Source organism: Sus scrofa, chromosome 9, assembly GCF_054392235.1.
Source record: "Sus scrofa isolate SSC_HxYL_T2T_F1_AM1 chromosome 9, Sscrofa_HxYL_maternal_Yorkshire_Landrace_v2.0, whole genome shotgun sequence".
Lineage (NCBI taxonomy): Eukaryota > Metazoa > Chordata > Mammalia > Artiodactyla > Suidae > Sus > Sus scrofa.
Window position 1 is genome coordinate 9624053 of NC_139391.1, and position 20230 is coordinate 9644282.

General features: G+C 57.0%; 1 protein-coding gene, 1 long non-coding RNA gene and 1 other non-coding gene across 6 annotated transcripts in view; 1 reads left to right on the top strand and 2 right to left on the bottom strand.

Annotated features, from left to right (window-relative positions):
- ARRB1 (arrestin beta 1) overlaps positions 1 to 20230 on the bottom strand; it is an 80515-nt gene that overhangs the window by 47352 nt on the left and 12933 nt on the right. Inside the window, exon 1 of one of the 4 annotated variants that reach the window (XM_084975257.1) lies at positions 1484 to 1709. The exons of the other annotated variants lie outside the window; for them this stretch is intronic. The gene's annotated coding sequence lies outside the window, so the exon portion shown is untranslated. Of the gene's footprint in view, positions 1 to 1483; positions 1710 to 20230 lie in introns of those variants that run through there. 4 annotated transcript variants of the gene reach the window in all.
- LOC102160761 (uncharacterized) lies at positions 10934 to 13145 on the top strand. Its single transcript, XR_002335538.2, has 3 exons — positions 10934 to 11097; positions 11823 to 11942; positions 12418 to 13145. It is a non-coding gene; the product is annotated as an uncharacterized LOC102160761 (long non-coding RNA).
- Positions 17728 to 17818, bottom strand: MIR326 (microRNA mir-326). The gene has a single exon (NR_038492.1). It is a non-coding gene; the product is annotated as a microRNA mir-326 (primary transcript).

The following is a 20230-nucleotide window of genomic DNA, read 5'->3' on the forward strand; positions in this document are numbered from 1 at the left end:
CCTGGGAAGCCCCACAAATGGTGAAAGAAGTAGGGCCGAGCCATTGGAACAGGGTCCAGATCTCTACCCTGGCACTTCATGGCTCCTCACTGCACCTGTCCTCACCTGGATAATGGGGTCCCATGACCACCTCCAGGGTGTGGAGGGGAACGAATGTCCTGGACCACAGTCCCAGTTCAATATACGGTAGGACTAGGGCACTGAGCGACACCTGCAGTGCCAGGATGAACAAGGCTATTCAGAACCCTGGAGAGATGGAGATGGGGGAGGGGACAAGTAACCACAGGCAAGAACACACAGCAAGGGGGTGGACGCGCCTTTGACCATCACGCCACATCTTCCAACATTTATTTGGTCCTCTCTGTGTATCTGGTGGGCCCGAGGCACTGGGTCACGGGCCTCCTGGGGGGTCCCTGCAGTATGGTGCATGAGCTTATGGGACACACTCCTTAGGACCTCGACGCCTCTCCCTAAACTCTGCCCCCCTCCCTTGGCAGGCTTCCAGGCCTCAGGAAACCTCATGGCCAACACGGCCTCCTCCGTGTCCTGACTACGCTCGGCAGGACTGGGGAGCAGGCGTGAGCACTGACATCACAGACAGCAACGGGCTCCTGCCCCCGGAGGACCGGCCATCTGCTCTGAGCAGCATCTCCAAACTGCCCTGTGGGGACCTTGCCCAGGCCAGACCCTGGGAGGCCAGCTGCCCCAGCACCTTCACCATCCTGCCTCTGTTCTACCACAACCATAGTGACCTTGAGAAGCAGAGGGCTCTGTGGTGACCTGCACCGCCCATGCACGGCTGGGGAGGTGGATGCACAAACCAGCAACGATCCTGCAAGAGGCGCCAAGAGGGGGTTATGAAGAGGGTAGCTCGGGGAGTTCCCATTGTGGTGCAGCGGAAGTGAATCCGACTAGGAACCATGAGGTTGCAGGTTCGATCCCTGGCCTCACTCAGTGGGTTAAGGATCCGGCGTTGCCATGAGCTGTGGTGTAGGTCGCAGACATGGCTCGGATCCCACAGTGCCATGGCTGTGGCATAGGCCGGCAGCTACAGCTCCAATTCGACCCCTAGCCTGGGAACCTCCATATGCCTCGGGTGCGGCCCTAAAAAGACAAAAGACAAAAACAAAAACAAAAACAAAAACAAACTAACAAAAAAGAGGGTAACTTGGGAGGGAGCAGGTCCACGCTTTCCAGATGGACAGGGGGCTGCTGAGGAAGTCACAGACAGCAAGCGACATCTGAGCTGGATGAGTAAGAGTTTGCCAGGTCCTCGAGATGCAGGAGAGAGAACGTTAAAGGGACGTGCACCTGCGTGAAAGCGCACATCCTTACACAGCAGAGTGTACATTTCAACATCACTGCCTCTCAAATCCCACGATGGTGTTATTACCTACCGCCCCCACCCCCACCCCCCCACACATGCAAATGAGGAAAATGAGGTACACGGAAGGCAGACAATGAGCCAAATGACACATGGTACCGATTTCTGGGCAGAGGGAAGGGGCGGGACATGAGCTGGCTGAGCCGGCTCTCTTCTCAGCACAGGCCCAATTCCTCGCTCCCAGTCCCCGCTGGCCCGTGACCCCCGCTTCCACGCCCAGCACACATCCAGAGCCTCGGGACCGGGGCCTCTCAGGAGGGGCAGCCGACAGGCAGACAGAGCAGCGCGGCCAGGGCTGGGCCCAGGAGGTCCCAGCCTGGACCCCGCCCCGCCCTCTCCCTCCACCCCAAGGCCTCCACCTCTCCCACGGCAAAGCTCCCCTCCCGGCCTCTCCTCTCCCCTAGTCTCCAAGCAGCGGCCGCCAGCCTCTCCTTCTCCTCCCTCCACCCCTCGCCCTCCCCGGGGAGCAGTGAGCTCAGCCTTCCCATCAGCCATCCCTGGGAATGATGGGAAATGCTCGGCTGGCCAGGAACTGAGAGGAGGTCTGCCCCCCCCGCCCCCGGGAGGGTGGCATGGGAGGGGGAAAAGGGGGGCTTTTCCGAGGGCCGCGGGGGGCACTGGGGGGCAGAGCGCCCGGTGTGCTGCTTCCTATGAATTGCAGGCTGGGCTCAGGGCACAGCCTGCCCGCCCCTGTTGCAGCTGCGGGAGGTGGAACGGGCCTCTCTGTACTGAGACCAGGAGGGACAGGCCCCGAGAGAGGACGGAGAGGAAACGAATGAAGGGAGGGACCGTCTCCATGTCCCAAGTCCTGCTTGAGCCTCTCGCATTTCGTCTCACTTAAATCCTCCCAACCGCCCTGCAAGCAATGTGTGACAGGCTGAATCCTGGCCCCCTGAGATGCTGGCATCCTAATGCATGGAGCTGGGCCTCTGTTACCTCACGGGGTCCAAAGGAACGCTGCAGATGTGATCTGGTCAAGGCTCTGGAGATGGGGAGATTACCCTGACTATCGGGGTACAGCCAGTGCAGTCACAGGTGTCCTTGGAAGCGGGAGGCAAGAGGGTCAGAGAGAGGAAAGTCCACGTGAGGATGATGCCGCGCCGACGGCTCTAAGACGGAGCAGGGGCCAGGAGCCAGTGGATGCAGGCAGCTTCTAGAAGCCAGGAAAGGCAAACGGATGGTTTTCCCCTGGAGCTTCCAGAAGGAAACCAGCTCTGCCAACCTATTTTGGGACTCTGACATCCAGAACCATGAGAATAAACGTGTGTTTTTAGGCCACTGAAACGGTGGTCACTTGTGACAGGAGCCACAGGCGACTAATAACGTAGCGGGTATTCTCATTCCCATTTTGCAGATGAGGAAAGGGAGGCTCGGAGGAGGCCCGTGCCATCCGCAGGTCCCGCATGCTCCCCTCGCGTCACTCCGGCGCACCGGGAATTTCCACGGGCTCTTAAGGCTGGGAGCCCCTTGGCCAGGGCTTCAAGGCCGGGGGAGCGTCCGAGGAGGAGGCAGAGGTCTGCGGCTTGCAGGGCCAAGGCTGAGGTCAGGAAAGGGATCTGGGAAGGAAGACCCTGCCTGTAAGGGCTGTACTGCGCCTGGGGCCTTGTGGAGCCAGTGGCTGAGGAATACCCAGCCCCCAACGGGGAAGCAGGGGGGGCAGGTGACACAGAGGAAGGGCCCTGGCTGTATGGCTGGGCTCCTCTCACTTTGATCCTAGGAAAATCCCCGGGAGAAGGCGCCTTATCTTTCTTCCTGTATTACTGGTGCGGAAAATAAGGTCCTGAGGTTAGTGAATGGCCCAAATACCCCCAGCTGGTAGGAGTGGGATCCGGGAATTCAGACGGATTGTCACCACGAAAAGCATCCAACCTGACAGACGGCTACTGAATGCCTGACGCGGTGTTAAGGGTGAAACGTTAGCTGGTACTTTCTCAGTCATTCTCGAGGCGGACCTGATCAGGCCCCTCCTCTGCCTCAAACCCCTTAACTGCTCCCCACAAGCCCTCTGCAGTCTGGCACCTCTGCTCCCCCACTCCAAGCTCCCCTCCACCACACACTCCCATCTTCCAGCCACACAGAGCTTGGTCGGAGCCATCAAACTCTTTCCCACTTCGGAATCTCTCCCACAGGCTTGTGCCCCGCCCTAGCCCCAGGCCACGCATGGAAAAACCACCAGTCCTGGCCACCCCTGCTCCTCCTTGTGGGTTAAGGGGGAGGGAGCAGGGCCAGCGGTCGGCCCTGGGTGGCAGGCCTGGGAGGCTGGAGCCCAGAGGACCTGGGGAAGCGAGCCCGTTCCGACACAGTAGAGACAACAGCGGCCTGGCGATGAGACGGCAGAACTCCCCAGGGCACAGACGCCCCTCCCCAGACACACAGGCCCGGACACGGGAGCTGAAGGGGCCCCGAGAATGTCAGTCCCACCCCTCGGGGCATGCATGATGACAGTGGGGCCCAGAAAGGACAAGACCTGCCCCTCCCTCCACAGTGTGTCACTATGGGAGCCAAGTTGGCAGACTTTGGGGTCTGCCACTCACGAGCTAGGTGACCCTGGACAAGGAGAGGGTCCCCAGCTAACAGTGACCTTCTCCATGAATGCGGTGAAGGCCTGCTGCAGCGACGGCTGCGATAAATGAAAGCTGTTTGCACCCTTGACAGAGCGGCACCTGGACCCAGGACACCCATGGGAGAGCTCACCCCCTCTGTGACATCGCTGGTGGGTTTCATTTAGCCCGGGAAGGCACGGGGAGAAATGGGTACTCAGCTGTCTCCAAAGCCACTGCTTCTGGGGCTCCCAACGCTGGTCGGTCCTTGATCTCAGCGGATCATCTCTGGGAAACGGCTTGTCAGCCTCACCTGCCTCACAGTTAAAGAAAGGAGCAAGCCTGGGCCAAAGGGGCTCCTGATCCAAGCCTGGGCTCCCACTTGCATCTCGACAGACGCAGAGGAATCGACTCCATACTGAGCACTGCCTGAAGGTGGCACTGAGCTGGGCCATCTGAGAGCTCATCTCCCGGACCAGCACCCCAGCCCCGCCACCGCCACCGACAGGGGACAGGAGGGCCCGTGTGCATCAAGAGAAAAGCCTAGGCTTCCAGGGGGTGAAGAACTCGCCTGCGGCACCAGCTGGCGAAGCCACGTCCCTACCCTGCTGCAGGAGGCCCCCCTCCCAGCGCCAAATGCATGCGGTCTAGGGCCTTTCTGAAGGGAAAGAGCCCAATCTGGGCGACGAGGCCCCTGAGGCAGCCGCCTGACCGTCTTCTCTCTCCCTTCAGCCTCCCCAGAGATCTGTTATTAATAATTCTGAAAAGAGCTCCGCAGAAGGCAGTTGCCTCCATCCGGACACTACTGTCCAGCCCACACCCAGTCCTCATCCACTCCCGCTCAGACGGTTGCTCATTGTCCTGAGAAAGCCTCCGCTGAGCCCCAGCCAGGCCAGATCCCCCCATTAGGCGCCCTCAGAGCAGTTCTCACTGTGTGCATCTCTTGCATCTGTCTCCCCGCTCCAGACCAGAAGCCCCGTCAAGCCAAGGCCAGTGTCTGTTTGCTGTGGCGGCATCTCCAGAGGTGAGCCCAGCGCTGGCACGCGGCCTCGGGGAGCCACACACTCTGGCCTGAGCGAGGCCCAGGCCCACTGCTGGACCTATGCCCACCCCCCTGGGCGTTCCACTTAAATCTCATGCCCCCTCCCCGACAGAGGGGGATGGTGAGCCTCAGAGAGGAGACCCAGCTAACCTAAGACCATCACCCAGGCCTGGTGACAGAATCCGCGGGCTCAAGGGCAAAACGAAAACGCGTAGCCCCTTGCATCTCTGTCTTCAGATGTCAAGACAGAGACAGAAGAGCATTAAACCAATCAGAGGTTCTTCTGAGCTCAAGGCTCCGAGTGACTGCACGGGTTACAAGCCCATGCAGTCAGGGCCCCTGGGCACCCATGTGTTCTGACCCCAGGTCCAAAACTAGGCTCCTGCCACGGAGAGACCTTCGGAATTCCGTGCCCCCAAGGCAGTGGTTCTCATGCTTGAGCCTGTGTCAGAATCACCTGGAAGGCTTATTAAAACCCAGTTTGCTGGAGTTCCTGTCATGGCTCAGTGGTTAACGAATCTGACTAGGAATCATAAGGTTGCAGGTTCGATCCCTGGCCTGGCTCAGTGGACTAAGGATCTGGCATTGCCACGAGCTGTGGTGTGGGTCGCAGACGAGGCTCGGATCCCACGTTGCTGTGGCTGCGGTGTAGGCCAGTGGCTTCAGCTCCAATTAAACCCCTAGCCTGGGAACCTCCATATGCCACGAGTGCGGCCCTAGAAAAGAAAAGAAAAAAAAAAAAAGCCAGCTTGCTGGGCACCCCCGGAGCGCCTACTCAGGAGGTGAGTGGTGGGCCTGGGAACGTGTTTTTCTAACTGTCGCATTTCTAGAAGTGATGTTGACGCTGGCGCTGTGGCCTGAGACCCAGAGCCACTGGCCTAAAGCATGCGTATTTAACAGGGGCATTCTCCATCCAGGAAGGAGGGATCTGAGGTGGGCTCTCAGGGCTCAGGATGCCCCCATCCTTCAAATCCTAGTGAGGCCAAAGCCCAAAGGTCTTGCTGTGCTAAGGAGATGGGGGGTGGGGGCAGGGGAGCAGAGAGAAGTGAGGAGGAAAAAGGAAAACTTTACACAAGTTACCTGGTTAATTTCTGTAATGAACTTGAGAGGTAGCTTCTATTACCTTTACCGTAGAGGACACCGAAGCATAAAGAAATCAATGCTTTGCCCAGGGTCATGGCCAGGAAAGACGGAGACCACAGCTGATCCTGCTTCTATCGTACATGTGGTCACAAAGCCTGCTCCAACCAGCTGGCCCTGAGAGGTTCTAATCCCATGACCTGCTCAGCCCAGGGGAGCAGAACCGGTAGCTTTGGGTTGAGTCACACAGTCTCAAACCCTGACAAGCTCTGACAAGCCCTGGCAACCCCCCAGGGCCCTCCCCGCATGGCCTGGCTGCCCTCCACGGCCAGGCCTGCAGCACGAAGACCTGGGACCCAGCCGAAGGGGCTAATTGCTGGCCTCCTTCCAGCAGGCCAGGTGCCCGCCCCCAGGTCAAAGGGTCCTTCCACATGCAGGCCCTTTTCTCCAGCCTTGCCTCCAGCCATGTGCTCACACAGACCCTACGCCCCCAATCACACACCGTCCGTTTCAGGGTGTGGATGGGATGCTCCTTCTTCCTGGAATGCCTTTCCCACCCTACCTATCTGTCCAACTCTTATCCATCCTTCAAAACCCCAGATCAGCTCTACCTCCTCCGAGGAGTCCTCTCTCAGCACCTGGTCTGTCTTGACAGCTCCAACACACCGCCCTCTGCCTCTGCCTCCAGAGCTGTTCCTCCAGCCGCTCATTCTGCAAATATTGCCTGAGCATCTGCCCTGCTCCAGGCACAGTGCAAGGTGCTGGGGCGGCCAGACCCCAGACTGAGCTCTGTCGGGCCAGGGTATGAGTCTGCTTCATCCTGGGAGCCTCTGCCAGGAGGGCAGAGAGAGATGGGGCTGGTGAAGGTCCCTGGGGAATGATGAGACCGCGGCTGGAGACTTGAAAAGGTGGGGGTACAGGGCAAAGTAGTGCAAATTCTATGTTCCAGGCCCTGCCCCGTTGTGGGGAGCAGCTCCCCAATGCCCTTGGCAAAGCAGCACCAAACCACTACCAACAGAACACAAGACATGCCATGTGCCTCTGTGCCAAGAGGCCTCCGTGGCTGCGGGCTCCCCAGGAAACCAAGGCCCAGAGAGGGAAAGGGACGAGCCCCGAGCAGGAAGCAGGAGGCAGTCCTGAGAGGGGGTGCGGGGGTGGGGGGTGGGGGCCTTGGCCTCCTCTCCGGGGAGATGCGAGCTTTAGATAGCGGAGGAGGCAGGGTGCCCCACCCTGAAGTGCATGCCCTGCGGATCCCTCCTGGGGCGGAAGGCATTAAGGGCGCCCCCTGGAAGCCACAGCCCGCAAAAGCCAAGGAGGGGAGCGCTGGAGGGGAGCCAGGCTGGCGGAGGAAACATCTTGAGAGGCAGGAGGGAGGCGGTATGAGAGAGGAGGAAGGAGCCAGACACACAAACACCTCCGCCTCCTTCTTCCAACCAAAACAGAATCCCCAGCAGACTGAGACCCGTGGGGAGGAGTCAGCGAACGGAGCTGGGACCTTGGAGGGTCGGCAGCTGGGAAGGCGTCCGGGGCTGGAGGCTCTGGAAGCCGGGTGGCCCTGCCGGGGGCGGGGGGAGGCCCCATCCACCCCCAGGGCACCCAGCTCCCACCCACAGGGGCCGGGGCTCAGGGAGGAAGGGGATGGGGCTCTACCTGGAGGCCCCACCGCTCCTTCAAGACCCCCTCAGGCAGCAACGCTTCCCGAAAAACTCTGGGCCGGGCTGGACTCCGGCTCCGGAGTGAGCAACACTCCGAAAATACCGTGCAGCAAGACTCATCTGCTGGGGGAGTGCGGGCCTCGCCCTTAGAAACCCACAATCCGGTGGGAAACCCAAGAAATGCAAAGGAGGGGACGCGGGCAGCCAGGCGGCTCTGATTTCGAGACAACCAGGGACTCGCGGGCACTTCGGGCTGGTCCACCAAGCCTTAGGGAGGCCTTTTCCTCTGACAGGATGCACTGCGGGGATAGGAGTCAGGACTGGGGGGGGAGGCCTCATCTTTGCCCCCCACCCACTGCACACACACACACACACACACACATGTGCCAGGACCTGGGCTCTGGGACTTGGACAAATCCTTTGAAGGCTCTGGGTCTCCCCACTCCCTCACCTGCACGACAGGGGCTCTCCTGTCCCCACTCCCTCTCAGGGGAGGCATGAGGGGAAGGACAGCCCTCCAAGCGGTGAAGGGAGGCCCCCAGCAGGACTTCAACACCTGGGAGAGAATTTCACCCCCACCCCCACCCCACCCGACCCTGCCCTACAGGCACCCTCCTCCTTCAGGCCTGCAGCATGGTCAGGAGGGGGGCGCCAACGCTGGGGTCCTATGGGGAGAGGGGCCCCCAAGCAGGTCCACTTCCTGTCTGGGGACCTTTTCTCTCCCTACCGAAGGGACACCCCCTCCCCATACACGTCCCTGCCGCCACTGTGGTGATGCACGTCTAGGGCCACGCCCACGGCGTATGGAGGTTCCCAGGCTAGGGGTCGAATCAGAGTTGCAGCCACCGGTCTACACCACAGGCACAGCACTGTGGGATCCGAGCTATGTCTGCGACCTACACCACAGCTCACGGCAACGCCAGATCCTTAACCCACTGAGTGAGGCCAAGGATCGAACCCACAACCTCATGGTTCCTGGTTGGATTCGTTAACCACTGAGCCACGACGGGAACTCCAGAGGTCCTTCTTTCATTCACATTTTTTTTTATCACAGTGAACCAGTCCGCCTCGGTTGAAAGCTCCACCTGCTAGAGGATATCAGTCAACCGACTCCCCTCCCTCAGCCGGATTCCTTTTCTAAAAAGAGGGGCTGACAATAGGGCCTATTGCATCGGTTTGTTCTGAGGAATAAATGTGCAAGTGCCCGTCACCTAGTAATATGCATTGGCTCTTATTATTAATAGTAATAGTCAGCAGGAGTTCCCATCATGGCTCAGTGGTAACGAACCCAGCTGGCATCCATGATCCCTGGCCTCACTCAGTGGGTTAAGGATCCGGCATTGCTGTGAGCTGTGGTGTAGGCTGCAGATGTGGCTCGGATCCCACATTGCTGTGGCTGTGGTGTAGTCCAGCAGCTACAGCTCTGATTCAACCCCTAGCCTGGGAACCTCCATATGCCGCGAGTAGGGCCCTAAAAAGACCAAAAGGAAAAAAAAAAACAAAAAAAAAACACTCACTTCAGCCACTGGGTTGAAAAATGGGGGCCGACAGAGGAAGACCAGTTAGGGGCCAGGATTAACAACGAGGCCTGGAGTTCAGATCTAGGATCTGCCATTCGCTGGCTGGAAGAGAGATCTCGACAGCTCCTGCCTCCTCGGGCTGTTGTGAGAGTTGAATGAGCAGCGTCATGTGTGTGAACAGCTGGCTGTGGTGAGTGCAATGTGCTTAGTAGCTATTGTTCATCCAGGTGAGAAATGAGGTGGCCCAGATTAGAGACGAAGCCACGGGAGAGAAGGGGAGGGACGAGGCCAGGTGCCAGGGACAGTATCACCGGGTCCTGCTGGAAGCACTCAGACGCTGCAGTCCCGTGCCAGCTGCAAGCCCAGCCCCCGGAGCCAGAAGCGCCCAGCTGACCTCTTCCCACGTTCCTGCACCACGGAAACCAGGAGATCCGGAGATGAATGTTGTTGTTTTGAGCTACTGTTATTGGGTGATTGGTTCCGCAGCAAAAGGTAAATGGCACAGCTCATGCTAAGAGTTCCTGGGGGCGGGGGGGGGGGACCCTCCTCTTCCCACAGCAAAGAAGGTGCCCCTTAGGGGCAAAAAGTGTCGGGGGGGAGGGGCTGGGAGAGGGACCACCGGCGCCTGGGACCTCTGGGACCACCAGAATTCTGCCCTCAGGAAGTGATCAGAGGGCTTCGAAGCTAATCATTCCAGCATCATTTACAATAGCAAAAAACTGGAAATAATATAAATGCCAAATAAGGCAACGGTTCAATAAACCGTGGCGCGTTCCCACGGAACTCTTATGTGTCATTAGCAAACACAGATATTAGGATAAGTTAATGACATGGGAATTGCTGAAGGGAAAGAAGGCAGTAACCCCAATGTCCCGTACAGTCTACGCACACCTGTGTCTGAATAACCAGGCACGTGCACGCACACGTGTGCACAAACACACACAGCAGGAGAACAAAGACCAAAAAAAATGTTTTGAAGGTTCCTTCTGAGTAATGAGATTATCGGATGATTGGTAGCTTCTCCTTGTCCTAATGTGAAGAGTTTTGTGTTTTTAAAATAATTACTGAAGGATAAATGTCAATCCTTTAGCTGTCCCCTCAACTCTGATCACTCTTGTCTCTAGGATGACAGCGCTAGAACGTCAGCCGGGTCCGGGAAGCATCGCACCTGCTTTGGTCATAGCTGGTGCCCCAGTGCTAGAACAGTGCCTGGGACATGGCCGGCGCTCCGCCAGCATCTGCTGATGAGGGGATGAAAGAAGGAAAGGTGTGTATCAGACACACGCACGCACGCACGCACGCGGTCCATGTGCACCGCAGCCTCCCCCATCAGCCCTCGGGCAGGGACCAGGTCCCACCCCACTCTGTGTCCCCAGGGTTCAGCCCAGGGCCTGACACAGAGCAAGAACTGCTGCGTGAATGAAGGGCTAAATAAATGAACATTCAGGCAAGGAAACCATCTCTGATCACAGCATTCCAAGCTCTGCAGGGCCGGGATCTGTGTGTGGGAGAGCTTGGTGCCTGCATCTGGGAGGAAGGAGGGGGACATCTCAGGGCTTTCTGAGAACCCAGGGGATCTGTCCTGGCCTGGCTCTGCCCTCCCTGCCTCCTCGGGCCCGCCCGGTCCACTGCAGCCCTGCCCTTCTGGTCCAGCCTTTCCACCTGGGAGGAGTTCTGGAATGCCTGACGCAAGCTACTCAAGATGCAATTTTGTTTTTCAAAGGAGATGAGAGAGAGCCAGCTCCTTCCTGGAACAACTGTTCTGTCCTTTTGCCCTGGGACAAACAATCTTGGTGACAAGTGTCTGGAAAGGAAGCCAGCAGGTGGAGACAGAGCAAGGAGGGGGTGGGGGAGGAGGGGGGCAGACGGCTGGAGTGTGAGTTGGGGGGATGCAGGCATCAGAGGGCAGTGCTGGCTGGGAGTGGGTACAAGAGCTGAGCAAGCCTTCGCTGGGGGGAGTGGGAGTGAAAGCGGCCCAGTGATTGTGTGTGTGTGTGTGTGTGTGTGTGTGTGTGTGTGTGTCTTGGTTGTCACAGAGCAAGGATGGGACATACGATCATGCATTGGTGACGGACTAAGGATGGCAGCGGAAGAGGTGCCACCATGGGGTGGGTGACTGATCGGTCAGGGGCAGTGACTAGAATCAGACTGTTTTAGTCCAGGAGAGCTGCAGTCACACTCAGCCTGAATGATTCCTGGGGGCTGGGGAGACTGACGGGGCTGGCTGTGCCCAAAGGGAGACAGAAGCCCAGTCCCCGAAGGCAGGATCTTTCCACCCCTACTGTCCCCAGTGCCAGCCCCCAAAAGACCGTCTATTTTTTATAAATTAAATCTCAATGAACATCCCAAACACAGGCCAGTGAACCATGTGGCTCAGAGGTCTGGAGGCTGGAAAGCGCTGAGAAGAACACCGGGGCTCCGCCAGCCTGCCCCCCCTTGACAAGTGGAGAAACTGAGGCCTGGGCAAGCCTCCCCTCCAAGCCCAAGGCTCCAGCCCCAAACCCAGGGAGTTCTCGAAAGGAGGCCTGCCCGATCCCAGGGGAGATGGTGCCTGCTCAGGCAGCTCTACAGAAGGAAGTGACGGACAATTTTCATTAACAGCTGAAGCTGCCAGCACCGAGAGGGAGAAGGGTACCGGGACATAGGGGAGCTCCTGAGAGCTGGCCCTGAGTCACGCTCACAGCTGCGGCAGCCTGAGGCCTGGCTCAGCGGGGGTGCTCGGTGAGTGAACAAATACATAAAAACGTGAATGAGTGATAACAGTAGCCAGCACTTACGCAGTACTTACTTGAGGCCAAGCTCTATTCTAAGCACTTGGCAAATATTAACTCGTTTAATCGTCAAGAAAGCGTTTGTTGTTTTGTTTTGTCTGTTTGTTTTTTGCTATTTAGGGCCCCACTCGCAGCATATGGAGGTTCCCAGGCTAGGGGTCGAATCGGAGCTGTAGCTTCCAGCCTACACCACAGCCACAGCAATGCCAGATCTGAGCCAAGTCTGCGACCTACACCACAGCTCACGGCAACACTGGATCCTTAACCCACTGAGCAAGACCAGGGATCGAACCTGCATCCTCATGGATACTTGTTGGGTTCCTTAACTGCTGAGCCACAACAAGAACTCCAAGAAAACTTTTAAGATTCCCATAATAAAAGATTTAGATTCCCATAATTAACACTTCATTATTCCCATTTAACAGATGGGGATGCTGAAACAGGAGGGGTTGAACGACCTGCCCGAGGACCCATCACTTTTCACCCAGAGAAATCTTGTTCTAGAGTCCCTGGTCTTAACCAGGCTGCCGAAGTGCCACTCACTGGACACCTTTCCCCTGTCACCGCTGTTTGCTCTGCCCATCTTCTCTCCAACAGCCCAACATCTCATCTCCAGTTACCCCTCCTCATCATGCTGCCTTTTTTTTTTTTTTTTTTTTTTAATGGCTGCACCCACGACCTATGGAAGTTCCCAGGCCAGGGACGGAATCCGAGCCACAGCTGTGGCCACACCAGATCCTTTTAACCCACTGAGCCGGGCCAGAGATTAACCCTGCATCTCTGTAGCAACCAGAGCCGCTGCAGTCAGATTCCCAACCCCATGGCACCAGGGCGGGAACTCCTTCCTTTTTTTTTTTTTTTTTAGCAATTTAAAGACATAATTTATGGAGGTGAAATTCCCATAACATGAAATTTACCATTTTAAAGTGAACAATTAGTGGCATATATTAGATTCACTATGTTGTATAAAAGCCCCACCTCTACCTAGATCCAAAACAGGTCCATCACGCCACAGTAAAATCCATCACTCCTAAGCGGTTTCTTCTCCCAGCCTCTCCTCCGCCCAGCCCCCAGCCAGCACCACCATCAGCTTTCTACAGCTGTGAACATACCTATTCCAGATATTTCATATAAAGGGAGTCGCACAATGTAACCTCTGTGTCTGGTTTCTTACACATAACACAGCGTTTCCAAAGTTCACTCATGTTACAACACACCAATACTTCATTCTTTTTTATGGCTGAATAATACTCCATGGAATAAAGAAACCACAACTTGTTTACCCATGCAGCCACCGATGGACATTTGGGCCATCTGTTTGTACTTTTTGTCCACTGTGAACAGTCTCCTGCTGCCTTCGATCCTCTCACCACGACCTTGGGGGTGAAGACTGTTGTTCTCTTGGTTCCCAGACGGGGACACTAAGATTCGTTCATGGCAGAGACAGGGACTTGGACTGACAGCCCCTGCCTCCCAGACAAGAGTGTCCTTCCCTACGTCCGCATGTCCCACCAGCCATTCACTCTCCCCCCGTCACACCTCTCTCGGGCATCAGTTACCACACACCAGGCTCTGGGCTGTGAGCTGGTGACATAGAATAGATGGCTTCGGCGGAGCCCCAGTCTCCAGCCTGGCCTGAAGCCTCAGGCCTGAGCACCCGCCCAGCCCAGAGGGTCCAGCATCCAGGCCCGCCGCATCAAAACAGGTACCTTGTCCTCCCAGGTCTCAGCTTTCCTCCGGCATAGAGAGATGACCCCCAGCAGACGGCTCCAGAAATCTATCTGCACAGCGGGACTGCAGCATGGCCGAAGGACTGGGCCAAAAGGGCCTTCAGAACACACACAGAACTCGGAGCGCCCCTCGTGGCGCAGTAGCAACGAATCTGACCAGCATCCATGAGGACACAGGTTCGATCCCTGGCCTTGCTCAGTAGGTTAAGGATCCGGCGCTGCCGTGAGCTATGGTGTAGGTTGCAGATGCGGCTCGGATGCCAAGCCTGGGAACCTCCATATACCGCAGGTGTGGTCCTAAGAAGACCAAAAAAAAAAAAAAAAAAAAAAAGCAGAAGAAGAAAACAAGCAAACAGAGAACTCACAGCCAGAGGTGGAGCCAGAATCAGGCCAGCAGTGAGGGCTCCCCTGCCAGTCATTAACCCCTCAGACATAAATGCACTAGAAGCAGTGCTTTGCCAGGGGCCCCACTATGCCCGCCTGAATCCCTGCGTTGGGATGCGTGAGGCAGCCCTTTCTGCTGGAGACTACCTCCATTCGCGCCGTCTCTTTGCTTACGATGGGGTGGCTATGACCATGAGAGACCCAGAGGGGCCGCCCCCTTCCCAGCCTTTCGAGAAGCCTCCTCCAGCCAATGGTAGCCTGTTAATGGGACCATGCCGAGGGCGTTTCCAGCATCCAGTGTGGGGGCCACGTCTCAGGCTAGTCACTAATAATCACGCTGCCTCCCCAGGCCCCCTTCACCCCTGACAGGGGCCCAACCCTTAGGTGAGGAATGAGCGAATGAACAGTCAAAGGAGCACCCCCTTGGTGACCTCCCAACAGTCACCCCCTCTTTAGTCTATGGTTCTCCACTGAGCTGCCTTGGACACCCTCAGATCCTGCCGTTCCTACAAGCGGTGTGTCCTTGGGCGCATTCCTTAATGCAGCTGAGCCTCCACTTCCTCGTCTGCAAAGAGGGGCTCTCCTTGTGGGGTACAGAGGAAGATGAGAAGAAAAAGCACATGTCCAGCACCTCCAGGACTGCAGAGGCGTCCAGGAAAAGCGGATGAAGAAAAGCTGTTTCTCTTTGGCACCCCAGCCCACCCCAGCCCATCCCCCCCAACCCCCCAGCCCTAGTCCTCTAATCCTTCTCTGTTCCAAAGTCTGGAGGAAGGAGCCTGGCCCCTCGGCTGGCCCCCGGGCTGGCCCCCGGCTGGATGTAAATGTTTACGCCAAGCCCAGCCTCCCGGGGACAAGCTATTTGCTCTGCTTGTAATTAATTGCAGAAGGCCCGGTTGGGCAATAAACTCTGCTGGGGAAACATAAACAGTTTGCACAGAGCTCCAAACCCATTGTGAGACCAGCAGAGAGGGTCTGCAAGGAAGGGAATGTTCTCCCCAGGCTCCCCCCAGCCGGACGGGACGCTGCGAGGTCCCTGAGGTCAGAAGTGGAACAACTCTTGGAAATCATTTGCAAAACAGGAGCCGAGTGACCGGGGCGGGGGGCGGGGGGGAGGAGCTTCCCTTGTGCCTGGCACGGCTGAGCCCTGGATTGTCTGGGACCCCCCCAGGATGCCCACTTTATTTGATGTGATTTGATTTCTTTTTAGGGCCGCACCTGCGGCATATGGAAGTTCCCAGGCTAGGGGTCGAAGGAGCTACAGCTGCCGGCCTACACCACAGCTCACAGCAACGCCGGATCCTTAACCCACTGAGTGAGGCCAGGGATCAAACCCGCATCCTCGCTGTTCCTGGTTGGGTTCTTTAACCACCGAGCCACAAAGGGAACTCCCCATTATACCCATTTTAAAGATGAGGAAGCTGAAGCTGAAAGAGGCAGGGTGACTCACTCACCCCAGTGACAAAGCAGCTGGGCTGCGAGGGATGACCTGGCCTGAATTCAGAGAAGGGAAAGAAAAGGACAGCCACCAAAAATATGTGTGTGTCCTGTGCCAAGCGCTGGGACCTGGAGACGCAGTTCCGGTGGTCCCTGCATTCCAGTGGGGAGAGGCCGAGCTTGGAGGCTTAACCAAACAGTGGTTTGACTACAGGAGCGCTAAGTGCGCAGAAGAAAACAAAGCCACTGGTACAGAGGGTCCCAGCAAGTTACGAGCAGCCACTCAAGCTCCACCGGGCAGAGAGCACACAATAGGCCTCAGGCAGGACCATAGTAGGTGCACAGTGAGTTTCTGGCTAAAACTTATTGCTCTCTCCTTTGGGCTGATGCCATTTCTCGCCAACCAATTCAAGATGTACGAAGGGTACCCTGGAGGGCTGGAGCGTGATGATGGAGGAAAAACCACAGCCCCTGCCCGCAGGGAGCCTGCAGTCCAGCCGCGGGCACACACAGATGGCTAAACGAGTGGAGTACCAGGCAGACTGATGAAGGTCATGGGGCAGAAGAGAAGGACAATCAGCATTTATTGAGCACCCACCGTGTGCCAGGCACTGTTCTAAGCCCTACATGATCTCACACGGGCCTGATCACAAGCCTGGCGTGTTGGCAGAGGATACTATCACTCCCATTTTGAAGGTGAGAAAACTGAGAAAAACTCAGAAAGATGATACATAACTGCCTCAAGGTCACAGACATAACAAAGCAACAGAGGTGGGATTTGAAACTTGGCCTGACACCAAAGCCCATGTCCCTCCTAGCCCCTGCCCCAGGCCCCTCCTCCCTCCCCTCCCTGAGGGGGCACTGGGGTTTGAGGCTGGGAGGGGCAGGAGGTGACCACGAAGCTGCCCTTCCCAGAACCTGCAGCGGGAAAAGCATACCCTGCGGGCCTGGCTTCCTTTCTGAGCAGGAAAGGTCCGCTCAGCCTGTCCAGGCACAAACCTGGCCAGGCTCCTCACCCTCCCACACCCCTACCACCTCTCCTCCAGGAGCAGGAAGGGACAGTGTGGCTGCCACTTGACCCTCCCCCCCAAAAGGGCCTCTTCCCGGAGAGCCATACTTCACAGCCTATAACCACTCTCACCCTCTTGGCTCATCAGACCACCCACCCTGGCCCAGCAACCACATCCCCACACCCAGTGCCCAGCACCAGGCACAGCAGAGCACAGGTGAATCTGACAGTCAGCAGAACTGGCTCCATCACAAGGCAGGGATGGGCTTCCCGAGCCAACTCCATCCAGCTCCCAGCAACACTTACTGAGCTCCCACCCAAGCCTGGCGCTGTACCAGGCAGGTTCATCCCTGGTAGATTATTTAAGCCTTTCTACAGCCTTTTCAGGTAGGGAGAGTGTCCATTTCACAGATGAGTAAGGTTGAGGCAGAGAGGCCTTTCCAGTCTTACTGACACAACTAGCAGGAGCTGAGGGCCTGGCATGGCCCAGAACTGGTTCCCCTGAGGCCTGTTGGATCCCACCTCGGCAGGGAGGGCTCTAACCTACGACCAGGCTCACAATGGGATGAAACCTCCCTGAGGACACACAGCAAGGTGGCACCAACCTCCTGGCACAAAGCACCCCTGGTCTGAGCAGGGGCAGATCCACACTTGAATGGGCCTGAAACCCTCTTTTAAAAAAAAAGAGGAGTTCCCGTAGTGGTGCAGTGGTTAATGAATCCGACTAGGAACCATGAGGTTGCGGGTTCGGTCCCTGCCCTTGCTCAGTGGGTTAACGATCCGGCGTTGCCGTGAGCTGTGGTGTAGGTTGCAGACGCGGCTTGGATCCCCCGTTGCTGTGGCTCTGGCGTAGGCTGGTGGCTACAGCTCTGATTCGACCCCTAGCCTGGGAACCTCCATATGCCGTGGGAGCGGCCCAAGAAATAGCAAAAAGACAAAAAAAAATAAATAAATAAAAAAAAGAGATTAAAAACTCTTATCAAAGTGGGTATAGAGGGAACATACCTTAACATAATAAAAGCCATTTGTGACCAAAAAAAAAAAAAAAAAAAGAATGCAAAAATATCTTCTTTCTTTTGCACATTTCACAACCTCCCTGAGCCGTGGACACACTGCGAGGCCTCCGAAAGGTCCCTGGAGCGTGAAGGCCCGAAGCTGAAGCGGCACCAGCCTCACGGTGAATCCGCCTCTGGGCTGGAGGAAGGGCCCAGAGGCGATCTGAGCACAACCCGCCTGCACAAAGGCCCTGCCTCCAGCCCAACAGACAGACGAGGCTCCGGAACATTCCTTCTTCTTGTCACGTGTCCTGCTGCTACTAAACCCTCCCGAGTCTGTCTGTCCGCCTCTCCCTTGCCAAGGTTTCAGAAGCAGCCGAGCCCGCCGGCCTGCAGGGTCTGGGCGCTCACGCGGAGGCCGCAGCACAGCCCCGAGGTCCTCCCACCGTCGGGGGGGGGCAGGGTCCACCCCCACCTGCGCCTGGAACCCTGGGCCGGCAGGTGACGCTCTTCCGAGAACTCCGTCCCCACACATCTGAAGGCTATGAGGTGGCTGCTCATGGTCCCACAGCCCACGGGGCCCCCACAACAGCCCTGGGAGGCATGCAGAATAAGTTTGACGGTCCCCTTGCAGAAGCGACAACAAATGACACTAGTTGTGCACCTACTACGTGCTAGACACGCCAAGGGGACTTTCACGAGCAACATCTCACAAACACCCTGGCAGGAGGGGAAACGGAGGCCCAGCGTGGTCTCCGGGCCTGGGCTGAAGAATGGGCGGCAGCCCTGCTCTCACCTCCCTGCACGGTCTCATCTCAGTGCGGAGTGGACAGCTCGGAAGGCAGTGGGACACCGCCGATGAAGGGCCCAGAGGCCTCCAGCTTATTACAGGCCCTCCTGGACAAGGTGGACATTAGCGAGGGCCTTAGCGGAGCCTGAGGAAGCAAGCATGGGCCTCAGGAGCCTGAAACCTGCTTGAAAGCAACAGCCTTACAGACACGGGGCCTCATGTCCTCCCCGCCAAGCAGCAGAGGGCCCCGTGCCCGCCTCTCACTTTCTATCTGCTGGGCCTTCCGGACCCTTCATAAGAACTCCTTTCAGGAGTTCCCACTGTGGCTCAGCGGGTTAAGAACAGGACTAGTATCCATGAGGATGCGGGTTCAATCCCTGGCCTCGCTCAATGGGTTAAGGATCCAGTGTTGCCTTGAGCTGTGGTGTAGGTTGCAGACGTGGCTCAGATCCCGAGTTGCTGTGGCTGTGGTGTAGGCCAGCAGCTAAAGCTCCGATTCAACCCCTTGTCTGGGAACTTCCATATGCCGTGGGTGTGGCCCTAAAAAGACCAAGACCTCCTCTCAATCTGCGGGGCGCCTGCTCCTGCTGATCCATGTCCCACCTCTCCCCCATATCCATTATCCATCCTACAAACCCTTATGGAGAACCCAGTGCAGGGAGACTGCCTAACTGTCCCCACTCACCCCACACCGAGCGGCTTTCCAAGCTCTAGGACTGAGTTCGGTCGCCACCCTCAAGAAGCCCGCAGGCGGAGCAGCTCCCACGCCAGGAGGAACCACTGTCAAAGGCACCTGCTCAGCACCCCACACACATCGTCGAGCTCAACCTGACGGGGAGTGTAGCATCCCCTCCATGGAATGCTCGAGGAAACCAGGGCTCAGAAAAGGGACGTGACTCGCCCCACGACCCAGAGCTGTACGTGACATGCCAAGACTCGGACTCCAATGAGACAGACAAAGGGCAGGTTCCAACATGAACCGGTAAGACCAAAAAACAGAAAGACGGGAGTTCCCGTCGTGGCGCAGTGGTTAACGAATCTGACTAGGAACCATGATGTTGTAGGTTCGATCCCTGGCCTTGCTCAGTGGGTTAAGGATCAGGCATTGCCATGAGCTGTGGTGTAGGTCACAGATGCGGCTCGTATCCTGTGTTGCTGTGGCTCTGGTGTAGGTTGGTGGCTACAGCTCCGATTGGACCCCTAGCCTGGGAACCTCCATATGCTGCGGGAACGGCTCAAGTAAAGGCAAAAAGACAAAAAAAAAAAAAAAAAAAAAAAAATAGAAAGACGTGTTTGATTTCATCAATCTCGCAGCTCCCGTGTTCGGCATGTCCTAGAGGTTCAGAAAATGCGTGTGGATGGAAAGGAGGGAAGGAGGGAAGGTGAGAGGGAGGGAGAAGGCATGTGCCTTACTTAATTGTCGCCAGGCTAGGTGATCCCAACCCCCAGGTCAAAATGTATATGGATTTCCCTTTTCCCAGGTGGGTTCAGCTGTTTTCTTTCAGCTATGGCCAGGAAGAGAGAAAAAGGAAAAAAGCTGCTCCTATGGGTCAGCAGCTCAGGGCTCACTCCCTCCAGAGAAAATCTACACCGCCCCCAATCCCATACCTAATCCGGCCCCCATTTATTTGCTTGTAACAGCCTGGGGGGAGGTGGGGGCTGGGTAGGCTGTCCTAGAGGTACCGGGCACACGCCTGCCCTCTAGCACAAGAAACTGACATGACAGCGGCCCATTAAGCTACAAGGCACCATCCTGGAAGCCTGCAAGGTGTCAGGGAGTGAGGAGGAGGGCATCGACTCTGCCTGGGCAGGGAGCACGGAGTCTAAAGAAGGTGTGATACCCAAGCACAGAGTAAGTGCCAGTGCGGTTCCACTGAACTGTCTTGAGCTTAGGTT